Source organism: Mercenaria mercenaria, chromosome 11, assembly GCF_021730395.1.
Source record: "Mercenaria mercenaria strain notata chromosome 11, MADL_Memer_1, whole genome shotgun sequence".
Lineage (NCBI taxonomy): Eukaryota > Metazoa > Mollusca > Bivalvia > Venerida > Veneridae > Mercenaria > Mercenaria mercenaria.
In genome coordinates this window covers 10,238,272-10,260,172 of record NC_069371.1, presented here as the reverse complement: position 1 = coordinate 10,260,172, position 21,901 = coordinate 10,238,272, and positions in this window count along the sequence as shown.

Below are 21,901 nucleotides of genomic sequence, written 5' to 3'. Positions count from 1 at the left end.
ATGTTAGACATTGAGCCACAATCTAACCTCTCTCACCTAAAACACGTACATCAAGGACTCAGTACTACAGATCGAGAGATGGTATGGCCCTAGTTAGCTTTGCTTCAGTTCATTTTCGTCACGGAAGAGCTTACTTTCCTAGTACAAGCTAGCCGTGACACTCAAATTCTTGTACTAAGATGGTCTTAACGAGACATCCTAGTTTCAGCTCCAGCCACTTTGTATACTAGTTAAATATGATCATATATCAAATATGAAATGTAATAAAAGATATTAACTTGTTCTATCAGTTAAAAGCTACGTGTTCTCTTCTGCATCTTACCGTCAAATGACAGTAAGTAATCATAGTCTGAATAATTATCAGAGTGTAAAATATTTTGACCGGCTTAAACCTGTACACCATGCTATAGCGTACAAATATGATGGTTTTACATAGCTCAGTATGCGATTAATTAATATAATTATAGAAATGATTACCTAAGTATATTAACGGATTTAAAAAGCGATATCCTTTGTTTATAGAAATACTGATGTTTTAACCACATTTTTAATGTAGTGCAGATACACTGTCTCAAAAATTCATATTTAAGTAACAACTCTACACAAATCAGTGTGATTTATTAGTTAGATATAGTGTCAATATGAAATGTAATAAAACATTAACTTATTCTATCAGTTTAACGCGATGTATTCTCTCTATAACGTAAGGTCAAATGATATTATTGTCCAATTTATTTGACCTGTCGAAAAGTGGACCCGGCTTTTATTATATTCTGTTCGAGCCTATATAAGATTAACATGAAAGCCGGGAACATGTTTTGACAGGTCAATTAAAAAGCACAATAAACATTAATCAGCCAGTAAATAACTACTAGTGTGACTAATTATTAGAGCACTTTGACAAGCGATAACACGGATCTATTTTTCCAATACTAAGATAAACAACAAGCTGTAAAGCTTAATTGATATTGCAGTGATACAATCAAACGCTATAGTGTTAAATCTACTGACAATTTTGTTTTGAAGTTAATGATTTCAGACGATATAAATATTGAGATAACATAATAATAATAATCGGTAAATTAATTAATTGTCCTGCAAAAACATGTCGTAATATTGAGTAGATATACTCTCAACCGTTCATATAGTTTCAGTGTGACGCGTTCACCCCGCAAAAGTGCTGAAGTGTATCGAGGGCTATAATCAAGTACAACTGCTAAATCCACTCAAAAAAGACTGAACTTGTCCGCACGCTAATGAAGTAAACATCGGATATACATATTGCCACTGAATGAGGAAATCCGATACCCGCTGTATTTTTTTATAATTCAAAGCACGTACATAATAGAACGCATGTCACGTGAGTGAAATATAATGCGTTAATTTGTGTTTATTTAACTAATTAAATGGGTGGTTTTAACCTAACCATTTTGGCGATATCTGTCGAAGATGTATGGAAATATGCGTATTTTAAAATGTATTAGCGGTATATTGGTTATTACGGATATATTTTTTATGAAATTCATGCCACATTTTCTCCGTGAAATACATTTTCACTACAGATTTTGATGTATTTAAAGAATGAATCACTATTTCAATGGCCGTTTAAAGTAGAAGGTGTAATGTAAAATATTTTCTTTCTGAAAAGCGAATACAAAATTTAATGATTACTTTATTACAGTGTCGATGGCATTTAAAATTTCAGAATTTTCCATAGTGTCCGTTTACATTTTTGTCAATGCTGTTTAAAAAAATGTAAAAGCTGTTTTAAAAAATGTTACGGGCGTTTAGATATTTGTCAAAGGTGATTCGGTTTTTGCACTTTAATATGTAATTTTCCATAGGGTCCGTTCACGTTTTTGTCAATGCTGTTTAAAATAATGTAACAGCTGTTTTAAAAAATGTTACGGGCGTTTAGATATTTGTCAAAGGTGATTCGGTTTTTGCAGTTTAATATGTAATTTTCCATAGGGTCCGTTTAAAAAAACGTAAATTACATATTAAAGTGCAAAAACCGAATCACATATCGCATGTTTGGTAGCTCTTTGAAAAAGGTCAGTTTTATATAGAATATATAGGGAAAACTATTTAGGCTATTGTGACTTATAAGAAAATGTGGCAAAAATTGAGATTTGTCCAGATATTGATATAAATGAACTAGTTTGGTCAGATTTTGGTAAAAAATTAGCATTTCATTGAAATTTTGCTGCAAAAATCGATAAAAACCCAAAAAAATCACATTTTCACAGTTTTGTGGGTATTTTTTTTAAAAAAATGCAAATTTGCACTCTAAATTATGCCCATCTATACCTTTCAGAGGGGACATTTGGTATATTTCAAAGTGTTAATGTGGAATTTGCTTGCAAATTATGGTGAAAATTTATGAAATAGGGCAAAAACCAGCTCTGGCTAGAAGAACTGGTTAAAAATTATGTCGCGACATCAGTTTTGTAGGCAAATTGGCGCAGGGACTCGCGTTACTGAAAATGCCATAAAACCTGGAAAACTGATTTAATCAAGCTGAAACTTGGTATTTTTCATGCAGATGTATTACTGGTACTATACAAATGAAATTGAGACTATTACAGAAAAACAGTTTTTTATAAGCCTAACTAAACTAAAGGAACCAGCGTGTGAGCCATCTGGTCTAGTCGTGTAATGGCTGCCAGGCATTTGTGCACTAATTTTTCACTTGACATGGCAACAGAGGTCTAAATTGGGGCTAGTTTTTGTTTAAATTTCATTGTGGATGTATTGTTGACATTTTGGTAGGAAAAATGGGAGAGCAGGTTGTATTTGGTGAAGTCAAGCTCAATTTTAGTATGAGTAGTACTCTTCCAGGTCACAAAAGTGTGACTTTGATGTCAGTTTACAGTAAGTAAATGTGACCAAAGAAATCTCTCTTAGAAGATACATGACCCCTACTTTTCTCTTCATTTCAGTTTTATCATAACTCTTTAAAATGAGGTAAGGATTTGTTCTCTGAAATGGGTCTAGCTATGTTTGGTAGCTCTTTGAAAAAGGTCAGTTTTATAAAGAATATATAGGGAAAACTATTTAGGCTATTGTGACCTGTAGGGCTGACCCTCAATGTGCGCGAACACGCCCTAGATAAGTATACAAGACTTTCCTAAGCATTTTCATAAATACGTCATTTTAAACTTAGAATTCAAAATGGCCGCCGCACATGCGCACTTATTATGAATTCTTATATGCAAATGAGTTACTATTTATAGTAACTAGGTCATCCAAGATGACGCCCGTTTGTTTGCCCCCAAACCGGCGCCTATACTACTTATGTCTTTAAAAGTACTTTATTCAAGCAAGTTGGCATATTAAAACTATGGAATGAAAAACTGCTATAGCAGAAGCCTCGTTTTCTTCATACAGTGTCACCAATTAAGTTAATGGGCTTAAAAATAAATAAATAAAGTAATCTGTAGCTCTAAAACTAGGTGATTTGGGTAACAGCACAATGAAAAGTGGCACAAATGGGAAACATGCATGTTTCTAGGTAATGCTTTTAAGTTTCCGTCAATCTGATACATTAGTATGTGTACATTATAGTACTTTGAAACAGGTGATCCTGGAAATTTCACCCTAAGCCTCCCATATCTTACAGATTTATTTATCTTTGAGGGCCCAACCCCACCTCAGACATCCAATTTCACCAGTATTTTCATATTATTCCATTATTCTTTCTCTAGTTTGCTCATTAAACTCATTTAACTCATTATTACAGAAGACAAAAAATAATATTGAACTAGATACTGACCCGGAAGTACTTTTAGGTATGACGGTATTAAAAAACATTTCTTCTTTGGGTCATATTAAAGTGTCAAAGTCTACAGTGTTTTATTTGACTTTTCCATTCTTTTACTTGTTGCCAGACTATGTTCCTTGTATAAAATAATCCAAATGCTATTGAAAAAAACCAAACAAAAAACAACAACAAAAAACAAACAAACAAAAAAACCCCCAAAAAACCCAACAAAAAAAACAGAAAAAAACAATATGTCGACCATAATGCAAGAGCACCGGTTAACTATGAATGACATCACTATTGTAAACAATCTATTCTTCCGCAAACTTTCCCAGCATCCCCAGCTGTCACTAAGCAACTTCCTTAAACTACATATTACCAACTTCCATATATCTGACCCCTTCTAAAATCCTCTATATGAATATGATCAAATTAAAAATAAAAGCAATACCTAGCATGAAAATTCCTTTTTTACCCCCGAAAAAAATTGAACTATATAGTGCCATGGACTACATTCGAGTGGACCACGGAGAAATACTGGCGCATTACTACCGTCATACCTATAGAGGATATTACATTAGTGTCATTTCATACTGAATTTATCAAAGAGTTGAATAAAATTATAAAATGCGAGGCTCTACCGAACGTTTCATCAATTTGATTCAACGAGTTTAATAAATTCGATGCGGAAAGACACAAAAATGTAAAATTCCTTTTATTACATGTAAGCTTTTCCCGCTGAAACATCAAAATTTCGCATTTCTTTACCTATTACAGACCAAGTAAAATTGACCAACGTCTCCTAAACTTAAACGACGTCAACGTCAAAGCTTTATTACATTATAGTCTGTCCCACCTAATTTTGGACCTCCGATAATTTATTTATACTGTATGTAAAATTGTCAAAAATGGCAACGCTAATACCGGGAGGTTAATATCTCTAGGCACCTTTTTTCATTTTTTTGAAAAAAAAAAATGTAAAATGAAGTTAAAAATCAAGATTTTATGTTTTTCGCCATAGACTTGCGTTGTAAAATGACGCGACGTCCATTCCAAGATGGCGGTGTCCATACAAACGTCATTTGGGGGGTTTGCTCACAGTTGGCAACGTCTGATATATTTATTGTTAAATAAAATACATGAAAAATTAAAAAAAAAATCTTTGTCCAAAACTTGTAGAATTTACTTGCATTGAATTAACATTTTACTTCAAATTAAGTAAATTTATGTTCTCTTATGAAATAAATTGTTTTAATTTTGGTGGGTATCGTCTTGTCTAACATAACGCCTCACTGCTAATCCGCACCTGTATTTGTATTTATAGTCGTATCGGTTCAAATACTAGTCTGACAAGTTTTAATCCCACGGGATTTTCATGGGCAAATTCAGTGCAGTGACAAGTACATTCTTTATCGGAAATCCGTAGAGGACAGATCGTTTACAAAAATTTAAAGAAGATTACGACGGAAAACTGCAGCGCTACTGTTTTGAGAATTCACAATTGAGATGAGTATACATTATATATTTTCTTTAGATGTCTGCACTTATAATTTTGATTGCTGAACTTTCTGTTTATACGGCATTTGAATATGTCCTCTGGAAAGTAATGGAGACACGTGTTCATCGTACAATCAGCAAGATATTGGTTATTTGGTTTTATTCAATCACTAACTGAATCAGTCTGAAGTGAATTTTAGTTAAAATTAACAGACATAGTGAGCTGACAAAACACGGGTATGGTCGAGCGTTTTTTTTTTTGTTTGCATGTACATGCGCAAAAATGCAGTACGTTAGTTCCTGTACATTATTCTCGGTCATTATTATTTATGGACTTTAATCATATGTACAATATGCATGTACTGGTTTCACCCGAGGTGTATTGAGGTTTATGCATTTCTAACGTACATTGTTGTGGAAATATTTTGTAACATGATTTAGTATCGCTGGGATTAATCAAAGAATTTTGCTTTGTAGCCTAATATAATTTCAAAAAAAAAAAAAAAAAAAAAAAATACAAACTATTATGTCATTAAACCAAATAGAAATATACATTTGGTTGTTTCTTACCAATTGTCAAAAATTATACTTTAAATATCTTGCTTCAAATGATAAAAAGCATGCTGCATAGTCTAGTTACAGCTTAACAGATCCGATGAGAAAGGAGCGACATACAATTAATTGGTTCCATGCCGTTTTCAACAGTATTTCAGTCAGATGGTTGAAGTGTTCGTAGAGACTGCACATAGGAAAATTGGTATGTAATAAGGTAATGTAAGCTTACGCTTTTTACGTGTCCAGGAACGAAATTGGCTATATTAACTTGATTAGCTATACTGGCAAGAGAGCGTTCCAGTTGGGTTCGTACCATGGCATGAAACATTAACAGCTGACAAGAAAGATACGTGTATATTGGATGTTTTCATAATGTAACATATTGGTTAGCTGCTGTTTGTTAGATTCCGAAAGAAATGTAAGATATATTTTCATTTTATACATCAGCAGTGTAACCTAGATCTCAGCTGTTGTAATGTATAACAGTAAATGGTAAGTGATGCTTATGAAAATTAATAACATACTGTCACAATTCTAAGTCGTAGAAATATTTCTTAAAGCACGAAAGCGTCATGTTTAAATCAAATAATTCACGGATTTATAGATATATTATTAATTCATTGTAATGAAATTACAAAGCTCTTTCAGAACTGTTAAACAATATAATGCGGACATGTTCGAAGTAAGGTAAGATGTGCTTTTCATACTTAAGTCTGGTTACTGTTTCTGAGAGTATTTTACATAAGAATAAATCCAGCAAAACAACGAAACTTATGGAGAACGGTGCTATAGAAATAAAAACACAAACATTCTGAGCTAATGGAATAAGCCACACTATACTTGGGAGTGCCACGAGTGATTTCCCATGAACCAATTTAAAATCGAACCGAATCTGCTAATACTTTGCATGGTTCCGTTCTGCAAAAGATTATCATATACAAGGACTTACATATTAAATTAATACAGATTATTGTTATATTTTGAACAATATTCAGCTTTAAATGTATTTTTAATGACTAAAATACGGATTTGGGTTATCAATTTTGTTACACGCTAATGCATACACATTATTTTTAGACGTAGTTCTAGCCTGTACGCTTTGATGCGGATAATCCATTACGTCAGCAGCTGTAACACCAGCATTAACACGGTCAGTCTCTGGTATAAGGGGCTGCAGAAAACTAATGTCGTCAACCGGCTATTCTCCTAATGTCTTTAAACAGTTTAGCTATAGAAGCGGCGTGGCATGGTCGGGATCGGCAGCTATTGGGACACCTTGTGTTGAAAGGTAACTACTGTACCTGGTTAATTTTATTAGATCCGATTTATCTAGGTCCGTTGCATGCATTACTTAACTGCCTGCATGTAAAAGAATAGTTATAAAAATGCATTGATATGGAAACGAAATAATCAAGAAATATCGAAATAGGTGTAAACAGAATTGAATCAATTATGAGATAATGTTGATATAAAATAATAAATATAATAACAATAATGATATGAATAATAATTTCAATAATATGAATGCAAAGAAGACGTCACAGGAAACTGTTCAAGCATATTCTGTTTATGACGTAACAAGTCAGTGGCAGTAGGACTCTTCTAATTGAAAGTCTTATGGCTATTGGTTTCCTATTCGTCCGCCCGTCCGTCCGTTCGTCTGATGTTCGTTCAAAATAAATAGATAATACATTTTGACTGAAACCTCAGCAAAAGGTTTCATGATGACCCTGGCTTATAGTAATCGAACTATTGGATAATATGTACATGTACCTGAATGACATTGTAACATTTAAAGATATACAATATGTAAATATGCATCGAGTTTCATAGATTTTGATACATCTTAAAAATTAAGGTACATACAAAAGGTAATTTCTAGCTCTAGACTTTAACTGTTTGTCAATGACCTGCTGTACCTATTGAGTAAACGTGTATTACTGCATACCTCTTTTGGCGAATTTTATTTTCATAAAATGTTGAGTGGCCCTCAATACACGTAATGTGCATTTCGGTATGGCATATTGTAAATCTTATTAGTACTAAGATCTAAAATGCATTACATTCGTTGAAATCTATAGTTATCATCTTATGTCATAGAGATCGGTGAGAGCATCTTTGCCTCGTTTCGCATTAGTGCGAAGTACTAGAACCTACAATTTCCTATTAGGTCTGGTATGTTCTGCGCTTATTTTCATAGTTTTCTGCACCTTCGCGCTGCTATGTTGCTTCCAGGCATTTTAGCTGGACTTTTGTCTTTCATTTTTCTCATCATTTTCATATATACCATGCTATATATTTACAATATGCCATAATTTTCATTTGAAAATTTACAATAAAGTCACGCCTTATCCCACATAATTTTGTTTTGTTTTTGCTATATTACTTGGTAACATTCACCTTTGTCTTAGAACCGATGAACTCCCTTATGCAGTCAGACCCTACTGTAGACAGCCTCCAAAAAATATAACCTGCTTTTCTATGGTCACACGTCACCTGTCTTGAGAAAATATATGTTTTCACAAATACCGGCATTTTTCAGTCCCCAAGGAGGTTCTGCAGCCGAGTTTGACTGTATATATATATAAATACCCTAGCACCCACCAATAAATTAAGTAATTTATGTTCTCTTATGAAATAAATTGTTTTAATTTTGGTGGGTATCGTCTTGTCTAACATAACGCCTCACTGCTAATCCGAACCTGTATTTGTATTTATAGTCGTATCGGTTCAAATACTAAATCTGACAAATTTTAATCCCACGGGATTTTTATGGGCAAATTCAGTGCAGTGACAAGTACATTCTTTATCGGAAATCCATAGAGGACAGATCGTTTACAAAATTCCCTCCCACCCTTCCCATTACAGTAACTTTGTTGTTTTTTAACATATTTCTGCCGTCAAGTTTAATCTGTTTCAGGGGCACAATGGTGAATCATACTGCTGAACCCTGCCACAAAATGTACTGCTGCACCAAACATGTCACCGCCGCTTCTGTAATCTATGGTATATTAAGAACAAACTCTTTACGTGTGTGTGTATAAACTCAATTTTGCTAGTATGCTTCTGTTGGTACATTTAATCATCATGGAACAATACGGTTGAATGAAACCGGCTTGATTTTTAACTACATGTTTCATTTATAAACATTCCGAATGTTACTATCTTTTCTTTTTTGTACTTTGTTTGTTGTTTTTTTGTTAAATTTGTTTTGAATTAAGCAGAATATATCATGTATTAGTGCGGGTTTACTACACAAAGCGATAGCATGCAGGTTCGCCAAATTCTGGCATTGTATTTGCAGAAATATGAGGAGATGGTCTTAATGTCATTTATTCTGTAAAAAACAACAACAAACAAACATAAATTTAAATATTTTTGTAGGGCATCGTTTTGTACATCGATTTATAATTTGATACAGCTCATGAACATTACCAATTTTTTTCGTGTTTTGTTCTGTTTGGCACATTTATTTTATCTCTAGAAACATTGATGATTAGTAAATACTCGGAAAGCAGGGGGTGGAGAGAGCCTTTTCGCTGTCAGAGCCTCGGATTCTCCCTACCTCCCCCCTCTTATATAAAAATATCATAAAATAGGGAAAGAGTTAGGGTTGGGGCAGCCGGCTCGCAGCAACGATTAACCTGTCTTTCTGGTAGTTTTAGATGAATTAAAACAAAACAAAATAATAATTATAATAATAATAATGCGTAAAGATTAAGATAACATGACAAGTATTTGTCATATTACATATGAATTGTCCATTCTGTATTCTGTCTTACTGCATATGTTCATAAATAGTCTGGTATATTTTATGTTCTTTCGGGATATTGATTGCTTAAGTACATGCATATTTGGAAAGAATTATGATATTTCTGTCTATATATATTTCGAAGGCGTTATATTGATGCATTGTGTTATTGGGATATTGATTGTTATATGAACAGTAGATAACCACCATCTTTGAAACCAGTTTAAGTTGTTTGTTTGGTATTAGTTATATAGTAAATGGAAGAAATAAGGCGTGTATGCGTATATAAACTTGATTTTAATTAGTGAACTTACATATTTGCATTGATCGATTCATCAATTAAAATATTTTATTGTCGTGACTTAAATGGCGCTTACAAATTGTAATCTTTATTTGGGGTACAGTAAAGAAAATCTCTTTATTAAAATGTTTGGCTCAAGTTTATTCTAATTTCATTTTAATTTTGTCCGTGTTGTGAGCAATATTTAGTGATCCACAAAACATTTTATTCTTGTATACTACGGCAGTATCAAAATAAAAGCTCACTTGTCTAGGTTGACCTTCACGTATCTGCAACCTCGCGCTCGGTTGGTCATCTCTTATTATTGGTGTTATTGGGCGGGCGCTCTTTAACCGTTAGAGGGGGCCTTGTACCATGTGGTCGGCCATTCACCTGGTCCATGGATTGACTGTGTCTTATATAAACAGGTTTGTTCAACTTATCGGCCATACGATTATTAGTGATCAGTCGAAAGTTGCATTTGTTATATGTACGTGTAGGTCCGTACATAATTTTAAATTTGTGGATCACTTTGCTACAAACCTCTAACACATGGGTTATGTTGAACAGACATGTAAATCCCCCCTGTTTTCTTACGTTTCCAGTCTGCTGGTAGCTCAGTCAATCGCTTGGATGGATTATATTATTATTGTACCATAGTTTGCTATAACCATTCCCTCGCACCGGTCCGTTTGTTCATATATTACATTGAAACAAATTTTTCAATATTTTAATATTTTTGTGCGTTTGTTTGCTGAAGACTTTCTTGACTTACATCAGATTTTATTTTGATCTTTGTGTTATGTTTCATTTAGCATTTACTTAATCTAGGAAGAATATTTTTGTTGATATATCATCTTATGTCATAGAGATCGGTGAGAGCATCTTTGCCTCGTTTCGCATTAGTGCGAAGTACTAGAACCTACAATTTCCTATTAGGTCTGGTATGTTCTGCGCTTATTTTCATAGTTTTCTGCACCTTCGCGCTGCTATGTTGCTTCCAGGCATTTTAGCTGGAGCTTTGTCTTTCATATTTTCTCATCATTTTCATATATACCATGCTATATATTTACAATATGCCATAATTTTCATTTGAAAATTTACAATAAAGTCACGGCCTTATCCCACATAATTTTGTTTTGTTTTTGCTATATTACTTGGTACATTCACCTTTGTCTTAGAACCGATGAACTCCCTTATGCAGTCAGACCCGTACTGTAGACAGCCTCCAAAAAATATAACCTGCTTACTATGGTCACACGTCACCTGTCTTGAGAAAATATATGTTTTCACAAATACCGGCATTTTTCAGTCCCCAAGGGAGGTTCTGCAGCCGAGTTTGACTGTATATATATATAAATACCCTAGCACCCACCAATAAATTAAGCACTTTTATCCGTTTCAGGTTTTCAGTTTTTTTCTGAAAATGTGTTTGTACTTACTCGTTAGCATTGACGTAAAATAAATTCATGTCTCAAGTCAGTGCGTATCATTGTTTCAGCCATAGATATCATAATAGAGACAGGGACAGTAGAGATGCGCGGAGCCCATTTAACTCATTTTCATTATGTGTTACTGTTGTTTACAATCGTATCAAAGGTTCGGATGATAACAGTCTGTTAAATTGTTGCTTTTAGCATGAAAACATGTTTGTGTACTGACTGGTGCTTTCTGTTACCTATGTGCTCACTATTTTTAGTGACCGTTCAATCTAGGTAAAACATTATTCTTCGATGCAATTATTGATTTAAAATGTACATATTTTAATTTTAGACAACGGCCTATATAAGGGACTACGTTAAACAAATTAATAATTGCCTTTATTGTTTATAATAACATAATATCTATTTTATCAATTCCATCCTCGAATCTTTATTTCATATTTTCGGCCGTTGTAGAGTGGGTCATGTTTAAACATGTTTGTGCTATTGATAGGCATGGTAGATCTATAGACGAAATAAAAATATGACCTTTTGAAGGGGTATTGTGTTCTTCAGCCAGATAAAGGAAGCATGTTCAAGCGCGTTAGTTACTTTCATTCATTTTCGATGGTATGAAAAACACGTACGTATACGAAACATTTACTTCTATTACAAACGGTGACAGTACACAGCTATATTGAAAATTCCACCAAAAATACGTTGAACGCAAAAATGAATAAATAAATAAAATAAAATAAAACAGTGTTTCCGTTAAAAATGATTTGTAGCAATTCAAAATTTATATTCAGTCGAAATTTTCATAGTTGCAGGAACTTGACCGTACCGTGTACAACTAGCTTATCAAATACTTCTACCCATTTCATTACAAAAATATACTCTGGCAAAAATGACGGTATCAATAGCCACAACTTATAACTAATGCAAAATATACACAGAATATCACTGCGGTCATGTATATGCCGTGATATAGTCACATGCCAAATGGATTTTCATTGTATATATCATACGGAATCTCATGAAACTTCAGAACTTATGTTGACCAAATGCTTTTAACAGCGACACATTTGTTGGTTTTCGTGTTGTTACTTTTTACGTTTAGTTTTACGTCACACCGACACAATTTAGGTCATAATATGATAATAGCGACTTTCCAACCTTTGGTGGCGGAATAAGAACCTAGGTTTCCCACCGGGCATTATTTTATCACGGACGAGAACCTAAGCAGATCTACAGACCTTCCGAAAGCGAGCTGGATGACTTCCTAATATGAAAGAATTCTAAACACTAAGGAATATTTCGAGCCACCGGCGTTTAGGGGCAAGTGATTCAAAGTAAGCAGCTTCAACCACATGGCCGAGAAGCCCCCTAACGGCGGCCAATTTAAATACACCCCAAAACTGTTAAAATTCTAATTTATAGGCATATGAATCCCACTGTCGCTTTATTTATACTACACGTGCCGCTTAAAATATTTGACGAAATTTCAATAATCTTCGGAACTTAAGTTTAAATTGATCTGTACATGTGACAAATGTTTATATATTTCAAATGCTTAAATTTTTGTGAGATACAACTATTAATACAGAACAATCTGTATTATTCTTGAATTTTCTGTATGACATTTATTTGTCCAGTTGTATTACGTGAGTCTGTGTAAACATTAATTGAATGTGAGCCAATGTATATCCTTTCATGATCTTCGACAGTCCTTAATAATTTCGGGTATTCTAGCTAACAATCATCTACACTTTACAGGTAAGAAGTCGAAATTTCAAATTTATAAATATAACGCACCTTCCATAACTGGTAACGGGAAGGTTGTTTGCTTTTGCAGGTGATAGAAATATCCCTTTTTACACGTTTTCTTTTAAATAAGCAGTGTCGATATGGTATAAAGGTAACAAATTAACTTTTTTTTCTCAGATTTAGGTCTGGGCTCAAACTTAAAGCAAACTGAACAATTCCCGCCTTTGACTTAAATTTTATCCACGTAGTCAGACTGACACAGTCGACAACTAATTTACTTAACCTATCTTCGATAATTACTAAATTAATTGTCGTTGGAGCAGATATGCGTAAAAGAGCCCATATATCGTGCCGCCTGTGCCTTTGATCGCTTGAGATATTTAGTGACGTCATATATTGTATGACATATGCCCTTTTCTTGTATCTTCGTGCCCCCTACTTATTCCCCCATTTAATTAAATTCCAAAATTAGGCAAAATACACTCAAAACTCTATATATGATATTGAAGATAAGCCTTTTATCTTTATCATGCAGAATCGGACAGCTGAAGCAGAATCGATTAATCGGTCCGATTCTGATCTCTCTCCGATTCGATTAATCGAAAGAATCGGAACCGAAAGATCAATACAGACTTTTGTAATGTGGCAATATGGTAGTAACAGCAAACTTTTCTCAAGACTTTCAGATTATTGTATGACTACCTTTATTACTTTTTTTGAAGAATTCTACTGTACAGCCCTTAGCAACTGTTGGGCAATTATGGCCCAGTTGTTCGAATCTTTAACCGGCTGTTAACCTGTTAATCTGTTGGTTAGATCTTGATTTAAAATATTTGTCTTGATGGGATTTTTTTTTATTTCACTATAAAGGCAGTCCTTAACTCAAAGCTTTGTTTTTCAAATTCTCTAAAATGTCGACATATAACCCTAAAAGTTAACCAACCGATAGCTTAACCAGCTGTTCAAAGGTTCAAACAAATAAGTCCAAACTGCGATCTGGGAGGAACTATTGGACCAAATGCAAAAGTAACTAGAATTCATCTTTTCTCTATGACTCAAGCCCTGGGATTCAAGTCATGCTAGAAGCACTGCCAAATTTGACATGGAATATATAATGGGGACATTGCTGGCAGGTCTGGAATTAACTCATCTTTTTTAAAAGTGAATCCACTATTTTATATTGAAGGAATAATAAAAGCTTGTCAAATAAAATCTGAAAATTATTTCCAATAAGAAAAAAAGTTGGTGGGGTACCTTCGTTAATGTACGCTTTAAAGCATATTTTGCAAACAGCTCTAGTAGTATCAAGGTTTTCCTTAAAAGGAGCCAACACCCGGCATTCAGGCTTCATGCAGAACCCAAACTATTTCAAGGCGTCTGATTTTTTACTGCCAGGGCAACAATAATTTTAATATTGTTACGATCATGACAGCTGGCCTGACAGCGTTCTCCATTTTAAAGAGCAGATAAAGTCCTGAAAGCGGGATTTTATTTTTTTAACAAAATCAGCGACTAGAATCGATTCTTTTTGGTCAGAATCGATGTCGCCGACTTTGAAACTTTGGCGATGATTAATCGAAAATCGGCGACAATCGGAACATCACTAGTAACAAGTGGTTTTCTACAGTGCAGTTTAACAAGTCAAGTCCATATCATAATAAAACCAGCAGGTCCAGACTATGTCAGGTTGTTACAATTGATCACTTTATATTTATCAATACACAATACAATAATGCTGCCATTAAATCAATGTGGTTACGTGGGTTAGACATTGAGGTCCAATAGATGATGCTATATACAAAATATGAAAACAAATTCTGAAGGACTAAATACAGGCTGAAGTGATACAGAAAAGTCTTCCTTTGAGACTAAAGTTCTTTTATTTCCAACACCTTACATTAGTAGAACCTAGACGTAATGAACTGCACTATTAAGATGTTTCCTGGTATGGAAGTTTCTACACTTCCGACAGAATTAGGTCAGCAGAATTTTCTATTTTTCATTTTTACAAAATTTCGTTTGTATACTAAATTGTATATTCTTTTTCAAACCCATTCTGTTTGTTACGGGAGGATAAATAGCTATGTTACACCTCAAAATGGTAGCAACGCGTTTTGGTAGTCACTACCAAAATTCGGCCGAGTTTTGGTAGCGACAAAATACGTTGCAATGGTACATATGATGTGTTAAGGATCATGGAATGGAACGTATTTTGGTAGTTTTTTTTCTACACCGGGGGCTGAGCTCATTTTTTGCATTACGCATAAAAGAGAGAGATAAAAGGAGTGAATGTCTCATAAAAATGGTCGGAGAGGGTGTTCGGGGTTCCTCTCTCGATATATAGTTTTCGTATAAAACAACCAAACTGTAGATTCCTGAGAGTGTGAAAGGGGCCTCAAACGACGTTTCCTTTGCAATAACATTGTATTGTTTTCTTGGTTTTATGTGTGAAACGGAGTATATATGTGAGGAAGGCACGTGGGTCCTCCACCAAAATATTTTTTAAAACATCCCACATAAACATAAATGGTGAATTCTGTGTGCCGTGTTAAGGGGTCTCAGATAAATATTTCCGGCAAAAAAGGTTTTTTTCTCTTTAAAGGTGAGGTGTTTCGAGAGTAAATCACAGATATCTTTGAAACACAACGTAAAAATGGTAAAATATGGGCCTGGGCTTACTTGACTAATTTTCTCAAAACTGAATTCTCCGTCGTTAGATTTTGATTTTTATTTTGATGTATACATGCGAGTGGTATTTTGGGGTCCTCCTCGGGCAACACATGGAGATGGTGGGTTCTGTGTGTTTAGGTGGGTAAGAAATATATAATTTACTCAGAAATAAAGCTTGTTCCGAAATGAGGTATACAATGTCATGTATCTTATTATTTATGTACATACGAGGGATGTTCGAAATGAATTGCTTATTTCTATCTGGAGACTTCAAATTTCAAGTTAGCCCAAAAGGGCTCATTTCATGCCCTCGAAGTCCTCCCCGTGGCTAGAAATGCAAAGTTTCAGCCGATGTATCCACTTCTTGAAGGCGTCACGGTACGCTGATTTGGGCACAGTAATAAGGTACTGATGAATGGCAGATCCAAGTGCCTGTCGGGACTGGTATTTCCGCGCAGCAAGGAATGACTTCAATTTCGGAAACAAAAAGAAATCACATGGGGCAAGGTCTGGGGAATACGGGGGTTGAGGCAAAACAATTACTTTTTCTTTCTTCAAAAACGCCGTAACTATTGCGGAGGTATGAGCGGAGGCATTGTCATGTAGAAGACGGACATGTTTAAAACCAGTGGCAGGGCGTCGTTTCTGATAATACTTTTTCAGTTTCTTCAGTACTACGTCTTTGTAGTACTTTCCGGTGATGCTTTTGCCCTTTTTCACAGGCACTTTTATTGCGACTCCTTCACCAGAGAAGAAGATTGCATACAAAACCTTCTTTGCACTCAAAGAACGTTTGGCAATTATTGGGCGTTTGCTGTGTTTAGTGGCCCAGATCTTATTGCTAACCTTTCTGACGGGCTCAAAATAATGGACCCAGGTTTCATTACCTGTGACGACATTGGCAAACTGCTTTTTGTCATATTTTGGAAACATTTGAAGCAGCTTTTTGGCCACTTTAACCCGTTGCCTCTTTTGCTCATCAGTCAACAGATGTGGCACCCATCTAGCAGAAATCTTTCTGACTTTCAAATGCTTCTTCAAAATAAGGTGAACCGTTGATAGTGATATGCCTACCTTTCGTGCAATATCACGAACTGTAAATCTGGCATCTCCTTCAATGATTTCCTTTATTTTGGAAACGATTTCTTTACGAGATGCAGATTTTGGCCTACCTGATTTCGGTGCATTTTTGATGGACTCTACACCAGACTCAAATTTCTTTTTCCACCGCCGAATTGTGTCATAAGACACACAAGAAGGTCCATAAGCAGTAGAAAGTTCAGTCATCAGCTGCTTCAAAGAACAACAAGTTTTGAGCGAGCTTTGATGTAAGCCCGTATTTCATCTTTCTTGTCGACGCTTCTACCAACCATTTTTACTACAGTGGTCAATGATTGCGTGTATTCAAATGGCAAATTTTATGTCTTACACTTAGTCTAACATGTACATTTATACACCGTTGTGTAGGTATTGAATAACCCTATACAGGTAGGTATTGGTTTTTATCGTGCCCCACGTGGATATCGAGCTAGAGGACAATAAGCAATTCATATCGAACACTCCTCGTATATGCGAGTGATTTTCTCTTAATATTTATCGAAGATTTTGGCTTTCTTTTTCATTTGTATACGACACATTGTGAGAACACCTGCGGTGGGCGGGCGGCTTCAAAAGTTATCTAACTTGAGCATTTTTATCCAATGTTCTATAGACTTTGTCAGAATGTTACATATGATATGGGACAAGTTCGATAATCAGCCGGATCGTCCCAGTAGTTCGAGAGTTTCGCCCTTTCAATTTCTCAAAATTGCAAGTATTGGCAGCGTCCACTCTTAAACTTAAGCAATCTTTTCCAATATCCACCAAACTTGGTCAGTATGCTGATTTGCATTATATCTTGGTCAAGATCTATATCTAGTCAGATCATCTCAGTAGCTCTGGAGGTATGTCCCTCGAATAACTCAGAATTGTGAATGTTGACAGTTTCCGCTCTCTCACATGAGCAGTTTTTGTCCGATGTTCACCAAACTTTTTTTTTATTGTTCACCAAACTTGGTCAGAATATTTATGGGCATAATATCTCGCGCAAGTTTGATAACCAGCAGCAAAAACTAAATGCTTTCCTTTCTTTGCATAGATCTACCCTACAATTGTTTAAATGTTTTGTAATCAAAATAACGTATATTTTGCATGTGATGTGAAAATGATCAATTTCCGTAGAATTAAACATATTAATCACATGATCAGCATTTTCCTATTTCTTACAATTCTTGATTGTGTTTTGCATACATTTTAATTCTTAAACTTGACAGTGCATACCCTACAATTATTTAAATGTGTTGTAATCAAAGTAACGTATATATGCTTGTGTTGTGAAATTGTTTAATTTTCATCAAATTTAATCAATGGTTATAACGACCTGTATGATGATGATAGTGGTAGTGATGATAATGATGATAATGATGATAATGAAACTGATAATAATGAAAAATCATGATTGTGGTGATGATATTGAGGATGAAAATAATGATGACGACAGTTTATCTTACTGTTAAGTAAGCTTCGTATAAGATCCCTCAAAACTACATAAAAATATATATATATAAGATATATCGTATTTCTGATTTTCGTTTAGATATGTTTAAGACCCCTTATGCAAGCTCAGAATTCAACATTTTTGGGTTGTTATTTCCCCTTTTATCTCTCCCATTCGTGTGTATCATTAAAATGAGCCCAGCCCTTGATGTAAACGAAACTACCAAAAATGCGCTCCATTACCGCGTCTCAAAATGGTAGCAACGCATTTTTGTAGAAACTACCAAAATTCGGTGGAGTTTTGGTAGTCACTACCAAAATTCGGCCGAGTTTTGGTAGTCACTACCAAAGTTCGACCGAGTTTTGGTAGTCACTACCAAATTGCGTAAGACTGAACAAAGACTAGTGGTCCGTGGGCCAAGGCCAAAAAATTTGAAAGTCGTAACCCAGAAATTAGGCAAATGTTGAGCTATACCATGATGTTATACTATCATTCAGGAAACGTTTAAGGGTGGATGACGGTCTGAGCAACATGTCAGTAAATTTTAATGACGATTTTAAAATTGTTGGTGTCTAATGAAAACAATTAAGTATTGCATAGGGATAACGCTGATTTGGATGGTGAAAAAAAATTTATGTGATATTTCATATAATAAATCTTATCTTTTAATACCTGAAATAATCAATAATTTACTTTGGTTGTCAAATAATGCTACGTTATATATTATATACCGAATAAAATGGAAAAAGTAGGGGTTGATGTACCCCACCCACCACATTAGTACATATACTTACGTGGGAAATCTTAAGAACTTCTAATCCTTTAAAAAGGAACAAAACCCTCATCTTTACAATAAAGAAAACAAAACGGATGAATATTTAACTAAACAATCAGATACCTTTACACTGTAATGTCAGTTGGCCAAACCTATAGTTCTTGTTTCATTTCTGGGCGATTTGCATACTGACAGACCTATTCTTTGCTAGTGGAGTAGAAATGATGAAAGTATTGCAAAAGCTGATACGACCGCAAAATTTTCAAGGAAGTTCCCTATGGGGGACATCAAAAGGGAAGCAGATCCAGCAATATAAGTCTTTATTCAAGATGACAGCTATTTCAGATTAATCCGAAATTATTATACAAATGAGCTAATACATCCAAATTTCTCATAATTTGATGACTTTAATCTTCTTCTATGCTAGCTTGGATCTTATTAGTAGTCAATATGTACGTAGTAATTAAATCACCCAAAATTTAAGTTTGTTAAACTACCAGCAAAATAGGTTATTTAGTTACACAGACTATTCAAATTAAGATGGCCACCATTTTCCAAATTTCCAAATAACTACCTTAAATGCGATCAAACATGTGTATATTAAAGAGGTATAGCTCTTCAAAAGTCAAAGCTATAACAGAAATCACCTGATATTGTTTTAAACATGTTACAAAGGATTTTACCGCTCTGAAATCGGTTACATGTTACTGCACGTACTAATACGAGTATTGATGAGCTACTGCTGTTCAAATATTCAGTATTATAAAACAAATCAAATAAGTTTTCAAGGGATTGAAGTTTGGTTATTCAGATAAATCTAATAAAGATATTGTCCTGTCATTTTCAAACTGGCCGCCAGAAATAAGTTTGTAAACATATATATAGATAAGATCTAAGTAATCATTGCTGTAATAGAAGTCATCTGATTTTGTTAAAATAATTTCAACTGAAAACTACGTTACCAATATGAGCTATTTCTCTTGTTTTAATCACGATTGTGCCATTTTCAAAATGCATACCGTAAAAGATGTTACAATAATATAATTTAAATGCTGCATTTATTTCTTTTAAAACTAAACATGTTACTCTCAATTTTCATTCAAAGGATTTTGAATGTAGTTACAATGTAATATTAATTTGTATCAGAATGGCTGCCTGACGGATGTTACATATACAGTGTATCCTAGTAAAATAACGAGAAATGGAGAATCAAACATATAATGAAATTGTCACTTTCTTTTAAAAGTCTAGTGTTAAAGATCATTGTACAAACTGTTATGTTTTTAAACATTTGAAAGGATTTATAAAGTTTATGTTCAAATGCAAATTGCATTTTTCTGTCACAATTCAGCTAAGCATTTACGACCTCTTTTTAAAGGACAAAGCCCTGATTACACAAACGGAAATTAGCATAGACAGTTCTAAAACTATCAAAGCAATTTATGATACATATATATTGATGTACCTTTTGGTGGTGCTTGAGCGGTTTTATCTGTTTTGTTTAAAATAGAAATTTTCAGATATATTACAATGCCAAATCCCTTCAATATCCTTCAACAAAAACTTTCAATGCGTATGCCTCTGAAATAGTGCCAAAATATTATGAATACATCTATAGTCATGCATTTGCTTGACGTTATGAACAAGTAGTACAGAGCTTCACAGCTATAAATTGAGCAAGTCCTGAAATCAAAATGTCGTGTATTGTATCTGTTTGTTGAGTAGTCATATGAGCAATACTAATTGGTATTGTTGTACTTTTAAAATAGTTGAAGTAACGTATGTTTCAATCCATTTACGATATTACTACGGAATAAAGCATTTAACTAAAACGGCTTTTACAAATATGTCACAAAGACATCAATGCACCACTGGCGTGTTCCAAACAAATGGTGCAGACGCTGTAATTATGTACAATATGCATCTATGCATGTACGATGAACTTATTCTGATACTGATACCAAAAAGTGACTTCTCGCAACCTCTCACATCAAACTTTAAAGCATATTCTGACATATGGTATACATTGGTGTTATAATATGTCCTCTTGTGTTGTTCGGAAACATACGTTACCGAATTTAGAAAAAGGTAGTTACTAGATTTAATGTTTTAAACAGTTTCATACCGAGGTACTCTATATGTAACAGTTGAATAAAATTACCTTTTTAAAATTATCTTTTGAATGAACTGGTTTGTTTGAATTTGTTAAAAGTTTTAAAAGTAGAATATTGAATTTTAGTAAGAACTCAGAATTGACAATAATGTTACCACAACCACAATATGAACAAAGAGTCTCATCTATGTTTTCGTTAAGGAAATATAATATAATTGCGTAGTTCAGTAAATTCCGTCCCACAGTTAAGTGATATTTGAAAATCTCTATGGTCAATGAAACAGAACATTTGAAGAAACATGTTTTACCAAATATGACATTTGTTTCACTACCAATGTTGTACTGTATATGTATGATGTTTTATAAGTGCAAAATGTGCCATGTTTATTTACATCAGGAATTACATCAGCAACTTTGAATACATAATGCATATAAACCGATAATTTCAGTAATGAATACAATCTTATCTTCCATAAATGTTAAAATAACGCATTGAAAATATAATAACCTCCGTCTTGAAACCATCACAGTCCATCGAAACCCAAAAACTATCCTAGCTTTAATTTTAATTAATGTTCTGTGTAATCTTGATAACGTATGTTTCATAATGTATGTTTCATTTCATCTTTGTAATGGTGTAAACACTAATTCAGTAGGTGCTTTGCAGTTCCAATAAGCATGATTTATGCATTAGCCTGGAATAATAATATACGAAATATGAAACTGAATAGGTGAACTTTAAAACCTAGGTAACGTATATTTCATTTTTAAAT